A 24,812-nucleotide genomic window follows, 5' to 3' on the forward strand; every position below is an offset into this window, starting at 1 on the left:
TACTCACCTTGTTGCAAAAAATGCTAAATAAGTTTCTGCTGTTTATTTTCCTAATATTCTTATAAATTCCTCAACGTTATTCCCAGAAACAAGATAATACATCCCCATCCTAGTGATTTTGTTCACCATGAGATCTTGTGGACACTACATTCTCCGCATGACAGTGACTGTACACAGAGCACACGCACATGTACAAATAAACCCCTGCATGTTACCACGTTCCTGTTAGGTTCAAATGTATCCTATCTTTATATTGAGCGCAGGGCCATAACACATAACTCATCGCATTTTAAAAGAACTTTAGTTTAAATTAATTAAAATGATATTCATTTCACTGAAAAGTATTTCGTTTAAAAGAAATACTTTAAATCTTATATTGTTCCATAAAAGCTTTTTACAAACGGAACTACACACTTTGTATACTTCAACTTAACTCAAACGCATCAACACTTGTAGCTTGTATACAATTACCATTTGGTTTAAGTTGACACATCGTTATTTTCCAAACATGTACCCGGCAAGTGCAAATATTATGTTCTTTCGGCCGGAAAGATGTTTAACAAAAATATTATCAAACAGTGACTTTCTATTATCGTATTACACACAAGTCCATACTCGCTTTTATGCGGCATAATTATATACATAATAGGTCATTAGGCTTACTGAACCAATGCATTTGAAATCTGAATCTGTTAAACGGGCAAATAAGAAACGTATCGGCCCCCTTCTCGCCTAGTCTCGCAAATAGAGGTTAAGAAGGTGCTTCAACCCGAAAAAACAATATAAAAACTTAACGAAATGACCAGTTTTATAACCGGTTGTGTTCAAGATACGGGGATTAAAATGTTATTGTGTTTGTAATAAAACCACATTAAGAGTTTGACATTTTTACCTTGGGTACAAAGGAAATTGCTTCCTGATTGCATTTTTGTGTGTAGAAGCTGTATTATGTTTTTGAAGGTGGTGTACAATAGCAATCACCAATTTTACTGCTCCGTGGTTAGATTCTTTATTTATTGTCGAAATTAATTATATTAAATTGAAAGCTTACTTTCGTAACCAGAGAATTTGGTTTAAACAGTTTTTAACAAAAATATTTTCTTAACAAGACATAAAAATTCCATTCATTCAATAATTAATTGAGAACGTGGAGAACGTGGCATCAGTCCCCAAATATGTCTCATATTGAGTCTCATTATGGGCTTAAAGAATGTCTTGTTCTGAGAAAACTGGGCTTAATTCATGTGCGTAAAGTGTCGTCCCAGATTAGCCTGTGAAGTTCGCACAGGCTAAACAGGGACGACACTTTCCGCCTTAACTTGATTTTCGGTAAGGAGGGACTTCATTGAAACTAATAATACCATTAAAGCGGAAAGTGTCGTCCCTGATTAGCCTGTGCGGACTGCACAGGCTAATCTGGGACGACAGTTTACGCACATGAATTAAGCCCAGTTTTCTTCGAACAAGACACAGAATTATCCGTAACTCTAAAAAAAGAAAGTGTAATAGCGTATGAGTGTTTTAAAGAACCCGTTTGTTAAATGCATTGTAAAATCAATAAACATATATTTTTAGACACGGCTAACTTCTGCGAACAAGTATAGCGAATATTGTCGAGGAGGATCAATGTAAAGTGTATTTAGCGATGCTTATCACCGATGATGCCATGCTCCATGCGAAAGTTTATATGTATTGCTCACTTATTTCGATTTATCCGTTAAAACGTTTCTGAAATAAATCAGACGGTCGCATATTTAGATTTTCAGCGAAAGTAGTTGAGTTTTATTTAGAAATACACATTTTGGGAACTCCTTTACTTTGCAGACATTATGTAAGTAATTCGATTTAATATATACATATCATATGCATATTTTAAATATTTTTAAACTCGGGCTTTATGAATCGGTGGAAGATGTTTTCAACACAAAAAATCCATAGTAAACTACCCGTTGTTTATCCAATAAAATATAACAATACTGAGCAGACGTTTTTCTGTACACAATATCGTTATTACACGAATATGAGAATCTCGTTTCTTCGTTATTAGATTAATCTACTTCAATATAATAAAATGAACACTTACGCAGGTAAAACTTGTTCAACCAGTCGCGTTGCTTGTCGACCAAACAGCGTAACATATCCTCCAGTTATGTAGTCCTGACCAGACTGAGTACATGAAATACTACATAACACATGAAACGATTTAGTTTACATGTATTTTTACATACTTTCACTCAATATTATTTATCGAAATTAAGTGCTTCTGTACTTTTGGGAATCTGTTCACATCTGTAGTAAAAAGATAAGTTAAAGTTCATTGTTGAAACGGTAAGTCCAACCTGTTTAATATAAAAAATTATAATACCCCGGTTATATGGAGACTTTAACAATCATCATCTTCGCGCTTTATCCATTAGGCCGGACAGAAAAAGCAACAATAAAAAAATAAGTATTCATTTTTGATATAATGAACGGATAAAAAGAACATAACATAATAAAGTATTTCAAATCATCCAACTACAACGACTCTGTGGCGCAACGGTAGCGCGTCTGACTCCAGATCAGAAGGTTGCGTGTTCGAATCACGTCAGGGTCACACTTTTTTTCAATCATCACCTGAGCGTCCTTGATAGACTTACTACATACGTTGCTATACTGAGATACACAATGGCGTATATATTTTTTCGAGCAAACATAGAACGTGTGCCCATATCGTGTAGTTGCAAATAACGGTTTCTATCAGGAACAAAGTCGCGTATACGTTTAGCTGTTAAGTGAGAATGACGTCGTCATTATCGTCAATGGGGCGGATCGTACGCTTACGTAATGATAATGGGGATGACGCGGTTGGGTAAACGGGCGTTCCAAGCGTACAATACGCTCTACATTGATGGAACCTTGGTGCGAGCGTATGGCCATGGCGGTGGTGAAGTTAAAATCCTGTAGCGGAATATAAACGGATCTTGGTCTAATAGCTCTAGTGATATTGATTTAAGGGTTATTTGCATGTTAACTATTTAGGAGAATTTCAGACTTGAAAAGCTCGTATAAACAGCCGTGGGATTGTATTGTATATAGTAAAGAAAAACAAAACTAGCTGGTAGTGTTTCAATCGTAAAAAATCTGTAAAAATCTGTATGATGCAATAATCTAATAAAAACCTTGCCACACATTTTTTTTCAAATCTCAGAAGATTTTTGTATCAGTGCAACTTAAAGATTGGGTCAAGAGTCTTCAGTTTATAATACATTTAATGAAGACCTCATTAAGAGTCTCCAGTATATAATACATTTAATGTTGACTTGTTTGAAATTTTAGAAAATGCGGTTACTTATTTTCTAAATAATGTAAAATGTTTGTTGCTGGTGAACTGATAATAAATGCGACTATATTGTACACGACGGAATGAATACTGTACATGATGACTCTGATTACTGCTCAGAAAACAACTTAGTTAGGGCCCATGTACACAGTTCACTAAAAAGGCATGGCGTTAAATTATTAGATACTAAATAGCCATGGCGTTAAATTATTAGATTTACTTCATTTGCCACATTCAGCACTCTAAGTAAAGATTCACATCAACGCGTTCGGCTTCAGTTTAAATGCAAACAGTATTTTTATAGTAAGCGCCAAGTCATACAAATTAGCCTATGGTATTTTATCAAGGCGTTAGTTATAATGGAAGTAAACAACATCCCTTTCATCGAAATCTATTTCGTTAAAAAGATAAACATTTTATTATTATTTTGTTCAATCAGGCTTGATAAACACGGAAATACACACTTAGTATACCGGTACTTCGATTAACCACAAGCGCACCAGCACATACCGCTTGTATACTAAATACAACACGGTTACTCTTGACAAATTGTTATTTTTGCCCTTGAATATTCTGGCATTTCGGTCGGAAAGATGTTCAGTAAACAATTTTTTTTTCAAATATTTACAGACTGTGAGTTGAAATAAAAGCATTATATGGCATTCCATCCTCGTTGTTTCGGTTGCATACTCTTCACAACAGGTCATTAAGCCAATTGATCCAGTGTAAGTAACAAATTGTTCAGTTGTTCTTATGGCAAACCAGAAACACTGCGGGGCCCCTATTCGCATTGTTTTGTGTTTTCTCGTATTTACAAACAGATGTTCAAGAAGTGGTTACAATTAGAAAAAAACTATATGATAAGCATTTAGTTGATTTTGTTTAAGATACGTTGATAGAAACGCGTTATTTCTATACTTTGGTGTGATTTTTATTACAAGAACTGATTGCAATAAAACAAAAACTCCAACGTATAGAAATAAAGAGCGAGCGTACACACAATTTGCGTTGGTTTTTGCAGTTGTATGTTTGTTTACACGCAGTATTATATTTATGAGGGTTGTTCACAGGTTTATCAGCGAGTAAGAACTGTTTTGTAATACTATGCTTCATTTCATTCAAGTCAAGATAATTTTGTTTAAGGGTTTTATGCTTATTTTATTCACAAGAGAGTTTGTAAGGCGGTTTACATATTGCCGTGTTAAGGTCAGCATTTACGATATATAAATGTTAATTGCTTAGCGTATAGTGAGAGGTTTAACGTTATGATTTAAGTTGTTGAACGAGAATGAGTCATCGGTCCCCAAACATGTATGCATTTGTCTGTAATACGATTGTCTGGGGAATCAGGCTTAAATACATTCGCGTGCTAGGAAAACCAATATTTATGCGTGTGTTTGGAGTGTCGCCAAGATGAGCATGTGCACTCCGGAACGAAATGAATATATGCCAATGCACATCCTTTGCGGACAAATTATATATATTTCTAGCAAATTCAGACCATCGGTTCATGTGATATGATAAAGAAACGTAACATTTATCATTCAAGCATACTACTGATCAAATGGCAATACTTGCCTAAACTGTTATTGAATCGGAACAACTTGAACATAAACGCAAGTCTAACTATAAGGAATCTGCATATACAAAGAAATACGATTTGAATGATTTGTGTCCGAGATCAAGGACGGCATTTTAATATTCTTAAAACGCCAATAACATCCTGAAAAATCCGCCTTCAACGAGAAGTACATGTACACTTTTATCAAAGTCGAATCATTAGTTTATGACATCTCGCGTGGAAACGAATACTTAGTTAGAAAAAGAAATAATAAAACTAATAGGACGATAACGCCCTAAACATTTTATTCACGAATGCATGTATCTATTTTAAAGAGGATATTTATTAATGCCAGTGTAAGATCGTTTGTTATTTCACGAGTGATCATAGAAAATATATTTCATGAGGGGCGCAGTCACAAGTGAAAATATTATTTTTATATGATCACGAGTGAAATAACAAACGATCTGACACTGACATGAACACATTTTCTCTTTCTTTTATATCCCTTTTTCAAGAAAATAATTAACAGCTGTTTCCCTTTTGCTGAAAAGTTACCCTTTATCCCGTGGCGTGCCTCAATACCTTTCAACACAAAATGGCATCATTTTTTGACGAAATGACGTCACTATTTCAGCGTCATTCTCTAGTTTAACTCTTTTACAATGTAAATTAATGGTGAAAATTCATAAAATATAAAGAAAATTAGTTGCATTCGGAGAAATACCGATTTTAATTTACTCGTGATTATAAAAATCTTGATATGATTATCTAAAAATAGAAAAAGTAGTTCCGAAAATGTGTTAATTCAATCGGTGAAAATAACAGTTTGTGGATTTTCACTGATGTTATTTCACTGCAGAAATGTGATATTTTATCATAAAGTATAAAAGAAATACTTAACCATAAGATTTTCTTAACCAATGATACATATTTTCACAATGAGGCTTCGAGAGATAACTTACACAAATATTAAAGTATAATAATATGTGGTGGATTGATTATGTTTTACTAAATTTACTAGATTTTACCTAAACCATGGGTAGAGACTGTTGGTGCTTGTTTATAGCAGGGGCCTACATGTATTGGTCCCGGTTTATAGCTACATAATATTGTATGTGGAATGTGTATTTATTTATAACCAACATTTATTTCAGGCCTGGCTTGAGGTGATATGGGTTTTAGCTACAATTATGGCATTAGTCACAATATTTCATTTCAGTATCTTAAAATTATTGTTTTTAACCTTATAAATGAAAGGTAAGATTAGCACTACTAATATAGCTTTTAGTTAACTGTACAGTTGTTGCATTTTTGAGTGCATTATGTATATACTTTCTACAGTAATTTAGTAATCATGTTGTATAAATGTAAAATACATCTTCATATATGGAGATGGAAACATTTATATTACGTACATAGGTAAAATGGTAGTTGATCTACCAATACACAAGGTTACCAACAATACAATTGAATCAACACATTTTCATTCTCAACTTACGTGGTCAACCACTGACTTTGTCACTGATTAAAAGTGTTTAATTCATTATACATGTAGCTCAATACACCCTCTACTGCCATTACTAACTTATACTCAACAGCCACATATCTACTTCAACTCACTCACTCACTCACTCACTCACTCAATCACTCACTCACTCACTCACTCACTCACTCACTCACTCACTCACTCACTCACTCACTCACTCACTCACTCACTCACTCACTCACTCACTCACTCACTCACTCACTCACTCACTCACTCACTCACTCACTCACTCACTCACTCACTCACTCACTCGTATTCATACCAGCCTAAGCCCCACTCATACCACTCTTATTTATACAATCACACTCACTTATTCACTCACGAAATACATGTACTATGCTTTACCATAAATGTTTAATTCTATTATATTAGATTTTTATAGTCTCTTATAATTCAAATCTTAATGGCCATTTACAGATTTTGTTATATATGTGTTTTTTATATCGTGCATATACTATGTCATAAATGTAAATGGATGAGACTGACATACAAAAGATGCTTGTTAAAAGATCCATTTTTGATTGTTTCATTACTCCATGGCGGTTTCAAGTCTATAGAATAACGACGAGCGGAACTGTCAATACCATCGATTTAGTTAAATACTAGCATTACGTTACACTACCAAACTTAAGCAGGATGGGTAATACTGGTCTCATTTGCCGTCGTGCACTGGTCTATTTGGATCGAAATTATTTCTTTGGCGAATACGCGTGCTCAAAATTAATTATTTTTCTCCTGAAAGATCATAAGGGCAGTATTTATACATAAAATGTTATCGTGAAGACGCACAGACCTGTAAATAAATTTCTGGTTTACACACAGTGTTAGCGGCCGCGTAAGCTTACTCGGTAAAAAGACTGGCCTTGATAGCGGGAGTTCGTGGTTTCGGACCATGGAATTGCAAACCACTTTTCAACACTTGGTGACAATTATAAGCACCTTTTAGATACAATGGCGGTACTGGATTGGACATGCTCCAAATAAGTAACAGATAGATGGTTTACTTTCGAGAACCCGTACCTTTATTTAGTCTTTATGATTTCGTGAAGAAAAACAACAACAATGCAATAGAAACTGGAAATGCAAATTTTGTTTAGAGGTTAGGCCTGCTTCTAAAGATCGATGACTGCAATAATACGGTCATATACACTTAACTAGTTTATGATATAAGCCAATGAAACCAATACATATGCACCTTCAAATTATACATTAAAAATACGCATGTAGTGTAAATTATGATATGTTGAAAGATTTCATAGATATTCATACTTAAGATTTTGACGTCGTTGTGGGGTACTAGATCTTAACAGCTTAATTGAACATTCATCCTTTAACATCGACTCAATTATCATAGAAATACTACTAACTTTAAAATTCCTTAGGACATACATACATGTAGAATGTTTGAGCACATCAAGTGCAAATTTCCTTTTTAAGCACAAAATTGCCACAATTGTCCTCAAAATGTTGATATGTCTAGAGCTTACTTGTGCAGAGTGCTATTATTATGTATCTAAAATTTGAATCGTAATTATGAATGTTCAAATAAATCCGTGAATGTAATGCTTTTTTATTTAAATGGTTTCAAAACATGTTTAGACAAACATCGAACCCCACAGCTGGAACGATATTTATCGTCCGCATTCTAAAAAAATCATTCCGTATCTAGTACTCTATAAAATGTACTAGTAAGCATACTTTGAAACTTGAGATTATACTCGTAAGCACAAACACGTATTAAACCCCAGGAATCGAAATCACGATCATGTTGCCGTAGACATAAAATGTTTAACCAACTACGCTACCAAGCTAGGCACGAGAACAGCGTATGGTTACACAAGAACTCGCAATAAACACATGTACATATATGACATCGGTTCACAATACAACAACAATACCCGCACTTAAACTTAATATTATACTGGGAATGGTTTCAACCATTACATTCAGCCTGTTTTATCCATTATTGTACGTCGATGTTTATATTTGAATCTTAAATTTGTTGTTAAAGCGAGATTATACGATTTTTATATGTGTTAAATTGTTATATAGTGATAAAAATATGTTACAATAACACAAAATAGGCAAGAAAAACTATACATTGAAGACGAATTTCATAGAACGCAACAAAGACAAATTAGCGCCCCGGGCCGATTGTAACAAAGGTATTTCGTTAATATTTTCCTACAATAACCAAAGCATTCGTCTTTTTATTAGGATCAGAGTTAGTGTTCGTGTGTCGTATGAATAGATATCGTTGCATGAATTTAAAATGAACCGTTAAATTAAATTTAGATTAACCTCGTAGATGCATGATCTTTATGCTGGCGAATTCGACTGTACAGACATTTACGATTTCAGAATTAAATATCTGGCATATTTCGCATTTTTCGATACACGTTCTTCTTAACTTTTATTTCAGTTTCTTTTCAAATATATGTATAATGAGTTGTTTACATATTTTATATAAATTCATAAATATTTGACAAAATGGTATAATCTCGCTTTAAGTTATTGACGTATTGAGGCTCTATTCGTTGCCATTCATCCACGGAATGTCGCACGGTGTTGCTCAATAATATTATATAATTATTATATAGCATAATCATATTCATACTAGGTCATTAGACTCACTGAACCAATGTTTTTGAAATCTGAATCTGTTAAACGGGCAAATAAGAAACATCGCCTAGTCTCGCAAATAGAGGTTAAAAAGGTGTTTTAACTAGCAAAACAATATAAAAACTTAACGAAATGATCAGTTTTAAAGCCGGTTTTATTTGTAATAAAACTACATTAAGATTTTGAAATGATAAGATTTTTTTGGGTATAAAGGAAATTGCTTTTTTATTGCATTTTTTATGTGTAAAAGCTGTATTATGTTTCTGAAGGTAGTGCACAATGGCATTTACCGATTTTACTATTCCGTGATTATATTCTTCATTTACTGTCGAAATTCATTATGGTTAATTGAAAGCTTATTTCGTAACCAGATAATTTGGTTTAAACAGTTTTTATCAAAAAGATTTTTCTTAACAAAACATAAGAATTCCTTTGATGCAATAATTTATTGAGAACGTCCCCAAATAGGTATTGAAGTGAGTTTCATTAAGCGAAAAAAAGACAAGGATATTTATACTGTTTTGAAATACAATATCAGACGGTCGCACCATGAGACATCTAGCGAAAGTATTTGAGGTTTATTTAGAAATACACGTTTTGGGAACTACTTCTTTACTATGCAGACAATATGTAAATTAGTCGATTTAATATATACATATCATATGCATATTTTAAATATTTTTAAACCCGGGCTTTATGAATCGGTGGAAGATGTTTTCAACACACAAGAAATTCATAGTGAACTACCCGTTGTTTATCCAATAAAATATAACAATACTGAGCAGACTTTTTTCTTTACACAATATTGTATTAAACGAATAAGAGAATCTCGTTTCTTGTTTTATTAGCTTAATCAACTTCAATAGAATAAATGATCACTAACGCTGGTAGATTGTTTCATCAGTCGCGTGGCTTGTCGACCAAACACATCCTCCAGTTATGTAGTCCTGACCAGACTGGGTACATGAAATACTACATTACATATGAAACTATTTAGTTTACACGTATTTCATCATACTATTACTCAATATTATTTATCGACATTACGTACTTCTGTACTTTTGGAAATCTGTTCACATCTGTAGTTATAAGATAAGTTAAAGATCATTGCTGTCACGGTAAGTTCGACCTGTTTAATTTACAAATGTTCAATACCCCGGTTATATGGAGATTTGCATAATTATCATCTTCGCGCTTTATACATTATGCCGCGCAGAAAACGCAACAATAAAACAATTAAGTATTCATTCTTGATATTATGAACGGATAAAAAGAACAGAAGATTATTAAGTATTTCAAAAACCAAATTTAACGACTCTGTAGCGCAACGGTAGCGCGTCTGACTCCAGATCAGAAGGTTGCGTGTTCGAATCACGTTAGTGTCACACTCTTTATCAATCATCACCTGAGCGTCCTTGATAGACTTTTATTACAAACCTTGCTATACACAATGGCGTATATATTTTTCGAGCAAACATAGAACGTGTGCCCATATCGTGTTGTTGCAAATAACGGTTTCTATCAGGAACAAAGTCTCGTATACGTTTAGCTGTTAAGTGAGAATGACGTCGTCATTATCGTCAATGGGGCGGATCGTACGCTTACGTAATGATAATGGGGATGACGCGGTTGGGTAAACGGGCGTTCCAAGCGTACAATACGATCTACATTGATGGAACCTTGGTGCGAGCGTATGGCCATGGCGGTGGTGAAGTTAAAATCCTGTAGCGGAATATTAACGGATCTTGGTCTAATAGCTCTAGTGATATTGATTTAAGGGTTATTTGCATGTTAACTATTAAGGAGAATTTCAGAATTGAAAAGCTCGTATAAACAGCCGTGGGATTGTATTGTATATATTGTAAAGAAAACAAAACTAGCTGGTAGTGTTTCAATCGTAAACAATCTGTATGATGCAATTATCTTATAAAAAATTTCCACACATTTCTTCGGCGTAGCTGTATAATCCAGCTTTTCACCTTACCTGACCTTTGTAAGTGTCCAATAAAATTCAAATAAAATTTCCCGCGGCTAGACACGAATGAATACACTTTATTTAGTTCGTTGGCTGATTTGAGAATACCGCCAGAACATTGGAAACATGAACGCGTCTTTGTAGCACTGCTTTACTGCGTGTTTAGCATGAAACAATTTTATCTCTAATTAAAAGGCTTGATGGATAGAACAGTTTTACACCAAACACTCGACATCAGTACCGTTTGTGCGTGCACCTTTTATTTTCAGGGGATTGCCAGCGCCAGAGCGTTTGTACTTAAAGGCTATGTTCTCGTATTTAGTTATTATTTCCATATTCCTGTCTGTGTACTAGTATATTTAAGTTCATCAAAGTATCGTTTTTCCCTATCCTGATATTCGTTTTGGCCGAACCATTGTTTTCGAAATTGAACATTTAACATGTAAAAGTATAAAGTTTTAAACAAGCCGTCGTTCCAGCAGTGGAAGCGTGGCCTCGCTTTAATGCATCGCATTCCAACCCTCAAGGTATCAGGGTCAGTTCGCGGCCAGTAAAACAATCGCTTTATAATATAGACGCTATCGCGTGAAGTTGGTGAACTGGAATTTTCTTTAGACCAGAAATAAGTTAAAGGGGCCTTTTCACAGATTTTGGCATTTTTTAACTTATTCATTAAATGCTTTATATCGATAAATGTAAACATTGGATCGTAAAAGCTCCAGTAAAAAATCAAGAATAAAATTAAAAAAAGGAAAAGAACATTGCCCGGACCAGGTTTCGAACCAGTGACCCCTGGAGTCCTGAAGTAAAAACGCTTTAGCCTACTGAGCTATTCCGCCGAGTACATATACGTAAAGTATTTTATACCTTATATAAGCAATCTTCGTAGTTTCACAAAATTTAACGATAAAAACAGAACTCTCCAAATTATTCAATCGTTTCGCGTTGCAACGCTTTATAATTTTTAGGTTTTAAAATCGTCAAATGATGCATATAATGGCTATATTAGACCATGGTAAATGTTCAGTATTACTGTTTCCTCACAAATATCATAACTTAAACGAAAATTTGCGAATCTGAAACAACTTTTTTCAATTTTGTCAATTTACCAAAGCGTGAAAAGATCCCTTTAAATGAAGAATGGCATTCTATCATCGCTGTTTCGATCGAATACTCTTTACAATAGGTCGTTAAGCCAATTGAATCAGTGCTATTATAGAAATAAAGAGCGTATGCACAAAAACTTTGCTTGGATTGTTGCTATTGTGTGTTTGTTTACGCGCATTATTGTGTTTTTAAGGGTTGTTCACAGGTTAATAAGCGACTAAGAAATGTTTTGTAATAGTATGCTTCATTTCACTTAAGTCGAGATAATTTTGTTTAAGGGTTTAAGCATATTTTATGCACAAGAGAGTTTGTGAGTCGGTTTACATTTCGCCGTGTTTCGGTCAGCATTTACGCTACATAAATGTTTAATTTTTAACTTATAATGAGAGGTTTAACGTTATTATTTAAGCTGTTGAACGAGGCTGAGTCATCGGTCCTTTAAGATTTCTGACATTGTCAAAAATACCATTGTCTGGAAAACCAGGCTTAATACATTCGCGTGCTAGGACAATCAGGCTTTATGCGTGTGTTTGGGGTGTCGTCCGAGACGAGCATGTGCATTCGGAACGACATGACAATTTGTGAATGCCTACCCTCTGCGGACACTTCACATTTATCATTTCCAGCAAATTCAGACCATTAGTTCATGTGATCTGATAAAGAAGCGTAACATTTATTATTCAAGCATATTGCTGATCAAATTGCAATACTTTCCTGAACAATTATTGAATCGGAACAACCTAAACATAAACGCATGTCTATCCATAAGGAATCTGCATATAACATGAAATACTATCTGAATAATTAGTGTCCGAGATCAAGCGCGGCATTTAATATTATTCAAACGCCAATAACATCCTGCAAAATCCGCCCTCAACGATAAGAACATGTACATTTTTATCAAAGTCGAATCATTAGTACATGTGATCATGCGCGGAAACGAATACTTAGTTAGAAAGAGAAATGATAAAAATAATGGAACGATAACGCCCGAAACAGTGTATTCACGAACGCATATATCTGTTATATAGAGGATATTTGTTCATGTCAATGTAAGATCGTGTGTTATTTCACGAGTGATCATATTAAATATATTTTCACGAGTAAGCGATCTTACACTGACATGAACACATTTTCTGTTTCTTGTATGCCTCTTTTTCAAGAAAATAATTAACAGCTGTTTCCCTTTCGCTGAAAATTTACCCTTTCTCCCGTGGCGTGCCTCAATACATTTCAATACACAAAATGCATCATTTTTTTCTTCGAAATGACTTCACTATTCCAATGAAATTCCCCAGTTAAACTCTTTAACAATGTAAAAAAACGGCAAAAAACATAAAATAAAAAGCAAATTAGTTGGATTCGGAGGAATACCGATTTTAATTCACTCGTGATCATACAAATCTGGATATGATAATGTAAAATAGAAAAAGTAGTTCCGAAAATGTGGTCTTTTCACCGGTGAAAATAACAATTTGTTTATTTTCACTGCTTTTATTTTACTGCAGAAATGTCATATTTTATCATTAGGTATAAACAAAACTTAACTATAAGATTTTCTTAACCAATGATACATATTTGCACAATAAGGCTTCGAGAGACAACTTATACAAATATTAAAGTATAATAATATGTGGTGGATTGATAATGTATTGCTTAATTTACTAGATTTTACCAAAACCATGGGTAGAGACTGTTGGTGATTATTTATAGCAGGGACCTATAAACAAAACAGGTCCTTGTTTATAGCTACATAATATTTTATGTGGCATTTGTATCTATTTATAACCAGCATTCATTTCAGACTTGGCCTGAGGTGATATGTGTTTTAGCTACATTTTACAATTAAAGCAATTCACAGTATTTCATTTCAGTATCTTTAAATTATTGTTTTTAAGACAGTTTTTAACCTTATAAATGAAAGGTAAGATTAGCGCTACTGATATAGCTTTTAGTTAACTGCATTTTTGAGTGCATTATGTATATACTCTCTTCAGTAATTCAGTAATTATGTTGTATAAATGTCAAATACATCTACATATATTGAGATGTAAACATTTAAATTACATGCATAGATTGAATGGTTGTTGATCTATCAATGCACAGGGTCACCAACAAGACAACTGAATCGACCAATGCTCATTCTCAACTAACGTGGACAACCACTGGCTTTGTCACTTATTAAAAGAGTCTAATTCATTATAGCTCAATAAACCATCTACTGTTATTACTAACTTATACTCAACAGCCACACATCTACCTACACTCACTCACTCTCTCACTCTCTCTCTCACTCACTCACTCACTCACTCGGTCGATCACTCACTCACTCACTCACTCACTGAACATTGGAAACATGACCGCGTCTTTGTAACACTGTTTTACTGCGTGTTCAGCAAAAAAACAATTTTATCTCTAATGAAAAGGCTTGATAGATAGAACAGTTTCACACTCAACTCTTGACATCAATACAGCTTGTGCGTGCACCTTTTATTTTCAGAGGATTGCCAGCGCCAGAGCGTTTGTACTTAAAGGCTATGTTCTCATATTTAGTAATTACAAATTACTTCCATAGTCCTGTCTTTGTACTAAAATATTTAAGTTCATAAAAATATCGTTTTTCCATATCCTGATATTTGTTTTGGCCAAACCATTTTAAATTATTTTCGAAATTAAACATTAAATGCATTGTATTCCATCTCGCAAAGTATAAAGTTCAGTTCGCGGTCAGTACATGACTCATTATATAAACTCTATTGCGTTAACCCGGTGACATGACCAGACATATATTTATGGCAGATATTCGGTGATATAATAATGGTATGTCAGTAAAAGATTTTTTTAAATAATTCCATGATAAGTCCTAGTTTTGATTAATTTAATAAGAATTATTCTACCATAGCGACCAATTTATTAAGCATGAGCGCGATGATTCACGATACTATTAACAATCGAATCAAATAGCTACATGTATGTCCGAAAAACCACTACAACATGTCTGTTCGAAGAACGCGCGTATTAATATTTTAAATATCTACGGTTGATTCGTGTGTGGCCATTTTCTCCTATATTGTCATTTAATTTCCATTCTTCTTGTGTATTTCTGTTCTATATCTATAGATATATGGTCAATAATATCTAATAATGCGAAATAAGCCACGCAATCTGGCGCAACGTTATTGATTTGCATGTGATGCTGCAAAGAACTGTGCATTAAAAGGCATTTGCTTTCTCATTGGTAATAACTCTTTATCTTTCATCAACCTCAACCACAATCAACGCCGTATATCTTTTTTAAAGATATTTCTTTTTATATCTTGTATATACTATATCATAAATGTAAATGGATGAGACTGAAATAAAAAAAATGCTTGTTCAAAGATACATTTTTGATTTTTTATTGACGATGCTGTTTCAGCATCGTCTAAGGTATGATACCATCAAAAAAATCTTCACAATGGCGACCGATGTAAAAGACCGAGCCAGTCCGATTGAGATAATGCTCGGTGTGTAGAAATACCGAAATCCCCGTAATTACCGTAATCCCCCGAAATCCCCAGAAATCCACCGAAATCCACAGAAATCCCTCTTAATATTGATTATTTATCAAAATACTGCGGATATTTAAATAGAATATTGCAAAATACACTGAAATCACTGATGAAACATTGTTTTTATCCAAGTTTGATCCTGAAAAACTAAAATATAAACATTATTATTGGGATTCCCAGTATGAATTCATATTGCATATTTGCAATAGCACGATCAGGTACCGAAATTTACGCTGTAAAGACCTTCAAGTGTCAAAAATTCATCTGGGGCTTTTTTTATATTATAAAGCAGCGGTACAGTCAAAATCTTAACAACAATATTCTACTTCTGTTGAAAAATATCGACTCGTAGCGGAGATTTCGGTAATTCTACATTCGCCTAGCAGAGTTGTCGTTAGTGTTTCAACATTCAACAATGGCCGCCCCAATGAGAGCCTCGGGTCAACACTTTCTTACAGCATAACTTGGCTTGTTTCGCTATTTAGAAGCTGTCATTTAGGATATATGAATTATTTATTCACTAAATCTTCGCTAATGACAACAATTAATTGAAATCGAAGGATAAACTCGATGTGAATGAAGGACTTTCTGGATCGTTACAGCTTTACACGGCAAAACTGGCATACTGGTATTTTTAGTTATCAATTTAAGTCACATTTTGCTTTATAAATCGTATTTGAGCATTGTGCGACTTATTGAATGACTATGATACCCGATATCAACATTTCATCGGGGATTTGCAGATCACCAAGCTGTCCTGAAATTCAACATTGATTTCAAACTCTTAACTGGTTTGTACTCTTTCTTCTATGTTAGTACTTTTTATCATTTTAAAGTTAAATGAACTGTGACACAGTCAAAGAGACATTAAGGCGATTGTGGCCATTTTGAATCTAGATCAGCCTGCGGTCGGTTGAAAGCTGTTGGCTTAAAAGCGGTTTTCTGACAATAACACATAATTTAATTGGATACTGATTGGACTGCGCTTTTCCTGTGACCTGGCTCAAATAAAAGAATTGTCATTCATCAAATTATTTATTTTGAACATTAATCAATTGCTTTTCTTTTCCCTCGGGATCAATGACTCCAGCACTTTCCTGTTGAGAATTGAATACTGCTGCGATGCTAGGGGGCGTGAGAGATGTTGCACCTTCCATTATCGCTCGATTGTTCATTGTCGGCATGGGTACTACTTACATGTACCCCGGGTACTCTTAAGTATACTTACATGTACCCCGGGTACGGTAAATATACTAAAACGTACCTGGGAAGTTTAACCCTAAATCAGTCGTTGTCAACTATTTTTTGCCCCATGTAGGGTGGCATATAGCAGTTGAACAGTCCGTCAGCCAGTATGTCAGTCCGTCCGTCCATCCGAAAAAACTTTAACATTGGCCATAACTTTTTAATATTGAAGATAGCACATTGATATTTGGAATGCATGTGTATCTGATGGAGCTGCACATTTTGAGTGGTAAATTTTCAAGGTGAATATCATCCTTCAAGGTCGAGGGTCGAAAAAACAAAGTCAAGGGAAGTAATAAGCTTTAAATGGACATAGTTATCTGACCTGGCCAAGTACATATTTTTGTTAAATAAATCAAAGTGGCGCAGTAGGCGGCATTGTGTTTCTGACAAGCACATTGTGGTAAAAAGTCAAGGTCATCCTTACGGTCTACGGTAAAAAATACAGATTAAAGGGAAGTAATAAGCTTTAAAAAGGGAGAAAATTATTCAATATTGAACATAGCCACTTTATATATTAGGCATGCATGTGTATCTCATGGAGTTGCACATTTTGAGTGGTGAATCTACAGTCACGGTATTGGCTTTTAATTATTTGCTACTAAAAATAGATATTTGTTAGAGACAATTATTTTCAAGGGAAGTAATTTATATAATTATAAATCTCATATCATATATTTCCTTACCAAGAATTGAAGTTCTTTTCACGGTTACTGTACAGATTTATTATTTTGATGATGTATAACCCAAATGATTGATTGTTTTATTTTTTTAAATGATAAAATTATAATTTCTTTGATGTTCATAACATACCTTGTGGACTTATGTCCACAGATACATGATCAACTCTGGCTTTGCTCTCTTTAAACCACAGGCCATGATTGTCGGTGATGTCTGACACGGTCATAATTGACTGTGAGACCCTCCCCACCCCCGATCCACCCGTGGTTGGATTGAACAACATTCAAGGGAATTAATACCCTTTAAAGGGAGATGATATCTATACCTGCCAAATGATAAATATAAATTTTATTTCAATGCGGCGCAGTAGGGGGCATTGTGTTTCTGACAAACACATCTCTTGTTTTTGTATAAATTATAAATTCACATTTATGTCAACTTTCTGTAAAATGGCATCTATATTATCGGAACACATACTCAGAAAGCATGTTGATGCAGTGTTTTTTAAGAGAAGTTTGTTAATGATAATCGGTTACGCGTTTTACGACATCGCATTTTGGGCGCGAATACAGCTCGGGTACAGTCTAATATGGACCGAGTACAATAACGTATATTTACTGTACCTGGGGTACATGTAAGTATACATATGAGTTCCCGGGGTACATGTAAGTATACTTAAGAGTACCCGGGGTACATGTAAGTAGTACCAGAGCCGACAATGACCAACCGAGCTCCATCATCTCTCATGAATCGACGCAATAAAACCGAGTCGGCAATATTTGACTTAATTTTTGGTTTGGTTGCTCTCGAGGGATCGAAAAATTTCAGAATCTTCCTAAAAGCCCTACGGGTTTGATCCCCAGAAGCGACATTGAAAACTAGCCAACTTTGTTATCTAAAAGGCTGCTAAACCTTATATACAATGGTAATGTGAATTTTCTCTCACACGATGTTCATCAGTTATATTATATAAAAACTCACAGCAGTAGTTAACAACTGGACAATAATTAATGAACGCATCTTTCATTTGTCTTTGACACTTTGATTTTGACATGGCCTAGATTTAAATATGTGACTTGATTTTACCAGCACTCTTGTAACAGAGCTAAAGTTTAAATGTACCAATGAAGATCGCCTAAATCCAGATATGCTATTATAGAAGTGTGGAAAGTCTTATGGGTATGACGAGTAAGCAAAAATTGGTCATTACCCAGTGGCCATAACTGATCTAAGACTATTTTAAAACAAGAAAAATCAGTGCTTGATTTAGATTTCCTTACATAGTTCAATAAAAACTAATTGCAGAAGCCTGGTAACAGTTTAACGTTAATGTTACCAATGTGTCAGACCAGGGCGTTGATTTTGAAATCTAGGACATGCATAGTCAAGTCTTCATGAAATAAGGACAAAAAATTGTATTTTATGTTCTTAATTGACCTGACTATAGTTCTCAGATTATTATAAGCTCAATCAGTATATTTATATCATTATTTATGCTTTGTGTAATGTAAACATATAAACATATGTAACTTGCTAGCAGTTACATGATAGCAATAAATAATACCAAAGCTACCCATACTATAAAGGCCATTGACAAAGCCTATGGTAAAAATGTGAACACATTGAGTGTAATCGCCCACTCGTGCCAGTTGACAGGTTGTCATTTTTGACAGTTCTTCTTTCACTTTAATTTTGTGATATCAAACTATTAACAATTAAGTGGCTGAGAAAAATTTCGCCATTGCTTTTTATGCCCCCGGAAGGGTGGCATATAGCAGTTGAACTGATCGTCAGTCAGTCAGTCAGTCAGTGTGTCAGTCCGTCCGTCCGAAAACTTTAATGGCCAGATACTGACATCGTTGTGGGTTACCAGATCTTGACAGTTTTATTGAACATTCATCCTTTAACATCGAATCGATTATAACTTCAATACTAATTACTTTAAATTTCCTTAGGGCATACGTTTATGTAGGCTTTTGTATCACATCAAGTACTAATTTTCAACAACATGTTAATATGACTAGAAACTGCTTGTGCAGAGTACTATTGTTATGTATCTAAAATTTGAATCAAGATTTTGACTGTTCAAATATATCCGCAAATTTACTGTGTTTTTATTTAAATGGCTTTAATACATCTCATGTTTAGACAAACATCGGAACACACATCTTGAACGATATTTAACGCATTCCACACGTCTATAAAATATACTAGTATGCATCCTTAGATACTTGAGGACATACTAGTAAGCGCACACAAGTATAAAACCACGTGACTCGAAATCACGATCATGTTTCTGTAGACATAAAATATTTAACATACTGCGTTACCAAGCTAGGCTTGAGCACAGCGTATGGTTACACAAAAACTCACATTGGTTAAAAAAACAACAACAATACTTAGTCTAGCACTTAAACTAAATATTGTACTGGGAATGCTTTCAACCACTGTATTAACAATGTTTTATCCATTATTGTGTCGATGTTTATGTTTGATAATTATAACTGTTGTTAAGAAATTGAACTACTACTACTACTACTACTACTACTACTACTACTACTACTACTACTACTACTACTACTACTAGTAGTACTACTACTACTACTACTACTACTTCTACTACTACTACTACTACTACTACTACTACTACTACTACTACTACTACTCTACTACTACTACTACTACTACTACTACTACGACTACTACTACTACTACTACTACTACTACGACTACTACTACTACTACTACTACTACTACTACTACTACTACTACTACTACTACTACTACTACTACTACTACTACTACTACTACTACTACGACGACACGACTACTACTACTACTACTACTACGACTCTACTACTACTACTACGACTACTACGGACTACTACTACGACTACTACTACGACGACTACTACTACTACTACGACTACTACTACTACGACTACTACGACTACTACTACTACTACGACTACTACTACTACTACTACTACGACTACTACTACTACTACTACTACTACTACTACGACGACTACTACTACTACGACGACTACGACGACGACTACGACTACGACGACTACTACTACTACTACTACGACTACGACTACTACTACGACTACTACTACTACTACTACTACTACTACTACTACTACTACTACTACTACTACTACTACTACGACTACTACGACTACTACTACTACTACGACTACTACTACTACTACGACTACTACGACTACGACTACTACTACTACGACGACTACTACGACTACGACGACTACTACTACTACTACTACTACTATTACTACTACGACTACTACTTCGACTACTAGTACGACTACTACTACTACGACGACTACGACTACTACTACTACTACTACTACTACGACTACGACTACGACTACTACGACGACTACGACTACGACTACGACTACTACTACTACTACTACTACTACTACTACTACTACTCTACTACTACTACTACGACTACTACTACTACTCTACTACTACTACTACTACTACTACGTTACTACTACTACTATACTACTTATTACTACTTACTACTACTACTACTCTACTACTACGACTACTACCTACTACTACTACTACTACTAGCTCAACTACTACTACTACTACTACTACTACAACTACTCTACTACTACTACTACTATACTACTACTACTACTACTACTACTACTACTAGAATACGCAATCCGGATTAATCATTGTGATGACGTGGATAATACTAAGTGGATAATATTTCATAACTTGCTTTCATCAACACATGTGCCCATTTTTTATTTTATTTTAAATTTTAAGCAATATGAATTGCATTTGAGCCGTAATTCTCTCATAACCATAACCATGAAGTAGTTATCGTTCACACGTGTTGTTTATATAAACTACGACTACGTGCTTTTTATAAATAAGCATTGTTTCGTTGTTAAAATTACAAAATTAGCGGATGCCGTAAGGAATATTGCGATTTGTTAAAAGTTGTCGGGAAAGTCTTTTTATAAGATTTTTTTTAATAACATACACAAAATAAATAATGCACTGTTAGCTGCAACTATTCTTCGATGGATCAATATATCTTTTTTAAACGAACGAAATGAGAAACATCAGGTAACAAAATGTTAGTACTTTTAAAACCGTAAAGCTGATAATACAGGTGTCAGTAGTGTGTGAAGAAACTCATTGAACGTGTGTACAAGGAATATTTCATACCGATCATTCAAAACAATTATCAATAACCGTGTGTACACTGTTAAACCCTATATTAATATATATATATATATATATATATATATATATATATATATATATATATATATATATATATATATATATATATATATATATATATATATTGCGATCATGCATATATATAATGGTTACAGCCATTCATAAAAATATATTTTGCCTTCATATAAAGAATACATGCCTTTATATAATGGAAGATTATCTGTGTATAATACATTTGTATTTGTATATTTTTATATTTTATCCATATATATTAATGTTTTATCTGTATATATTCAAACTATGTATTTATATATTGTGATTATGCATATTTAAATGGTTACAGGCATTTATGCACAGCCAGATTTACGTAATATCACAAGTTTTGGTATTTCATACTATATGGTCATTCACACTGCTTTCTTTTATATAATATTTCCAAAGAGGATTGACATTATAAAACACAAGGCATTATAAATGCCCCCCCCCCCATAATTTGATTGATATTGGGGCCGGGGCTGATGAACACGATGGTCTGATATCATAAACGAGCAAAATCCCTTTAACAAATTAGATTATACATTATATACCGTTAATAATTTATAACAACGGACTCTTTAACAAGTAGTATCCGGTTGGTGTTGCTAAGTATCGTGTATGCACATGTATGACTCGTTTTGCAGTTTGATACATTTGTCCTTTCAACAGCGTGCATATTTCCGGTCAAATGCTATTCTATTCAGATTCAATCAACATGCTTAATAATATAAGGCTTGGCTGAATATATTGGCGGTGCAAGTATTCTTTACATCTGATGTGATTCTGAAGTTATACATACATGTGTTGCACGTGCGCTACGAGTCCGATCTTATATTTTTACAAATCTCATTCATTTCGGAATCACACCCGCCCCTGATACAAAGAAGTGGCTGAGTGTATTTTAGTGTGTAGTATAGAGCGGTTTTAAGATCAAAATACTATTTCAATCTTGCAAATGTTTGCTTTACATTTACCTATTTATACTTTTCTCATAAAACAAATTGTATATATTGCACGTGCATTTCTGTAACGATAAACTTTTAATTGTAATAGTTGCATTTCTGATTATTTGGTTGAAATTCTTAACCGAAAATGCTTCATCTTATTTCTTTTAAACTTAGCATATAATAATAGTTCTTACTTCAACGATTCATGTCTCTTATAAACGGATGTTTGTAATGCCCGGGAGGATTTAAATGTATTACCGCGGATTATTATTCCTAATGACTTATCATAAGTGTATGTGAAATTTCATTTTCGTATAATAAGTCTTAAAGATTATTCTGAATACAACAATTATTTTCATTTGTTTTCTGTTCAGCATTCGCAATCACAATGTATGAACAGTATTGATTGGGGTCACTCTATATCCGGCTTCGTCACCGATTAGCTTGTTACCACATTTTTTCATACCTTCTTGATGAGACTTGGTCAGATTGTTAACCTATACAATATCTAGGGCATCTCTGAATCTGGGTCATCATTGCATTTAAATGGATCGTAGACAAACCACCGATGTTCGAGGTCACGAAGGAAAAGTGTACTTGTAGGATTATTCGTAGAATAAATAACGTTAAGTTCTCTGTCATGAGAATCAGCAATGAAGTAAATTTTGACGACTGAGTCTGATTTCAAAAAAACGTCATTCTGTATTGGATACGAACTCTCGCATCGTGAAGCAAATTGTAGAACGATGTCATAGATTGATGAAGAACTAAACGTGACGACCTTATTAACAATAATCAGGACAATGTAAGATATATAACACCAATACATTAACACCAATGCAGGCCTCTCCGGAGTAACGGTATTATGATGGTAGAAAATTATTCATTTACAAATATTAATTTTCATTGTATACTATATGCCTAAACAAAGCAAACAATTTTCAACAAAATGTCTGGAAATTAGGGTTTTTTGTCACCAAAAAGAATTATTAAGTCACTGCTCATATAAGGTTATCTGGTCTTCTCCAGATGGTATCCATGTTTTCCCAACATGGTCATTACAAACGCAAATTTCTCCACAATAAATAGTTTTCTGGGAAAACCCTGCTGAGAGGCTGTGGCAGACATATGTAAGTTTGTACAAATCCTTTAATTATTGTAGTGGCTTGCAAATTACAGCAGTTTTTCTTCCCAAAATGCCTGAGCATGGCCCATTTTGCCCGATCGTCTACGTCAGGGAGCCACATTTCGCTCAATTTTTAAGAAAATTTGTCAGGATTTGATATACATGTAGGCAAATACCTTTATTATTAATGTTAATACACAGCTGTTTCAAATTGGACGTGGAAAATTTTATTTTTTCCAATTTTCTTACCCTATGTAAGTTTATGGTAAAATACCGAACACTGCTGCAATGGTTTTACACTGCTAACAATGTTTCGGGTTTCCTCGGGTGTATTTGGCCTAGAACTGATAATATAGGACCATAACTATACAAAAAAAGACTATAACAAAATGACCAGTTGAAGTTTTTTATTGCGAAGAAATAACAGACCCAATTCAAGCTTTGAGCTATTTAGAGAAGGTGTAGATTATGTGAAGAAGGCTTAATTAAAAGGAAAACGAAATGGCAACTCGAATAACATGAAAAAACTACTGTATTATTGTGGACAGACTCAATATACATTCAACCAATTGGAAGGTCATAGAGTCAATGTAAGATATGAGACCAATGTTATTTTGAGATAAAGTAATCGCGTTACGTTTCGTTTCGTCTTGTTTAGTTTGAACTTTAAATGTACACAAATTAAATTAACTGTTGAGGATATTCCATGAAAATGCATAAATGAATGAAAGGTTTCATGTATATCCTGAGATTTCGAAAAAAAATAGAATAAGAACTTGCAATGTTCTGAATCGTAGTCATGCACCTTATAAATTGAGCCATGTGACCAATATATATGTTCCATATCTTCT

The 24,812-nt window shown here is 34.1% G+C and overlaps 1 protein-coding gene and 2 non-coding genes across 3 annotated transcripts in view; 2 read left to right on the top strand and 1 right to left on the bottom strand.

The window, feature by feature from the left end:
- Positions 1 to 443, bottom strand: part of LOC127845520 (uncharacterized) — a 36,781-nt gene extending 36,338 nt beyond the window's left edge. Inside the window, exon 1 of the mRNA XM_052376514.1 lies at positions 8 to 443. The gene's annotated coding sequence lies outside the window, so the exon portion shown is untranslated. The remainder of the gene's footprint in view (positions 1 to 7) is intronic.
- Positions 444 to 2,524: 2,081 nt separating this feature from the next.
- Trnaw-cca (transfer RNA tryptophan (anticodon CCA)) lies at positions 2,525 to 2,596 on the top strand. The gene has a single exon. It is a non-coding gene; the product is annotated as a tRNA-Trp (tRNA).
- Positions 2,597 to 10,367: 7,771 nt separating this feature from the next.
- On the top strand, positions 10,368 to 10,439 carry Trnaw-cca (transfer RNA tryptophan (anticodon CCA)). Its single transcript has one exon. It is a non-coding gene; the product is annotated as a tRNA-Trp (tRNA).
- The last annotated feature ends 14,373 nt before the right edge of the window (positions 10,440 to 24,812 follow it).

The sequence above is a fragment of the Dreissena polymorpha genome, chromosome 9 (genome assembly GCF_020536995.1).
Source record: "Dreissena polymorpha isolate Duluth1 chromosome 9, UMN_Dpol_1.0, whole genome shotgun sequence".
In the NCBI taxonomy this organism is placed as follows: Eukaryota; Metazoa; Mollusca; class Bivalvia; order Myida; family Dreissenidae; genus Dreissena; species Dreissena polymorpha.